The sequence below is a fragment of the Lupinus angustifolius genome, chromosome LG11, assembly GCF_001865875.1.
Source record: "Lupinus angustifolius cultivar Tanjil chromosome LG11, LupAngTanjil_v1.0, whole genome shotgun sequence".
Classification (NCBI taxonomy): Eukaryota; Viridiplantae; Streptophyta; class Magnoliopsida; order Fabales; family Fabaceae; genus Lupinus; species Lupinus angustifolius.
In genome coordinates, this window is record NC_032019.1 from 33737672 (window position 1) to 33739168 (window position 1497).

Sequence of the window (1497 nt, forward strand, 5' to 3'; positions counted from 1 at the left end):
AATTATTTTAATTTAAAAATTAATATAGGAAATTTGATTAGTTTTGTCATGTTTCATGTTGTCTTTCTCTCTCTACTCAAAATGGAAAGTAGTTAATAACAAATGTTGTGGTTTTGCTATTAATTTCATTTACTTTAAATAGCTAAAAATGTTTTATTGCCTAATTAATTTATGAAATTGAAATAGCTCTATTATGGTTTGTGTCATTTCTTCATTTCTACTTAAAGTAGAAAGTCTATCTACGACCAATATCATCTCTTTACAATTGATTTCATTTATGTAAAACAATTAAATATGTTTTATCATAGAATTAATTTATGCAATTTGAATAGTTTGATCGTGATCTAGTCGTTTCTTCCTTTCTACTTAGTGTGAAAAGTCAGTCTTTGACAAATGTTATCTCTTTGATATTGATTACATTTATTTTAAATAATTAAGAATATTTTATCACCTAAATAATTTATAAAATTTGAGGAGTCTAATCATGATTCATGTTCACTATTCCTTTCTGCTTATTGCAGAAAATCTATCTATGGTCAGTGTTGTCTATTTTCTATAGACTCTATTTATTTTAACTAATTAATTAAATATTTTATAATTATCTAATTCCATTTTATAAAAATAATAAGCAACTTATTTAATTTGATTCAAATATTCAACTAATACACCACTCTAAGATATAATAAAGTCATGTACTTAATGATGATACTATTTTAATACCGGTGAATAAGGTGCTAATATATTCATCTATCTGTAATTGGTTCCTGAACCAAAGACTCTTATTTAAAGACCATATTTTCTTAAATTGGATGTGAAATATAATTTTCTATGTTTTAATGGCAGAAAATAATGACAACTTTAAATTGTTTGAAAATGGATGAATCTCTTCTCTCTCTTCCTAAGTTATGTAGCTCGTTTACATTCCAAAATTGGGTTGCAACACAGTAAAATATGTTATTTTTACAATTAATTTGTGATTCTTTTTGGACTTTAATATTTTATTTTTTGGTTGGAATCCATCATTTTTCTTATTTTTCTTGTCCATCCTATTCTATAAATTAAGCCAAAACCTATAGATCGACTATATATGCAAATTCAAACTCAAATTGAAACTTCATACAGCAAAAACTAAATCATAATCCCGGATTACACATTGAGTATGGGTTTGTCAATAATTTAATTTAATATAAGAAGATAGGTTGTCAAATTTTGAAATGCATAAACAACAACACAATACTACATAATTACAGATAGCAAATTGATTGGGTTCGACATAGAACTATAGAAGGATCTGGAATTAAAGATAAACATATCTTGACTTTCAGTACATACTGGTAAGAATTGATTATGGGTTACACGGGTCTGTAATAATATAAAGAAAACAGATCTTGGCAATTCATTTTAACTTTTAAGAACATGACAATGATGTAAGGAATGACGTCAGCAATGTTTTTATTTACCATTCATAAGAACATGACAATGAGAAACAGATATATA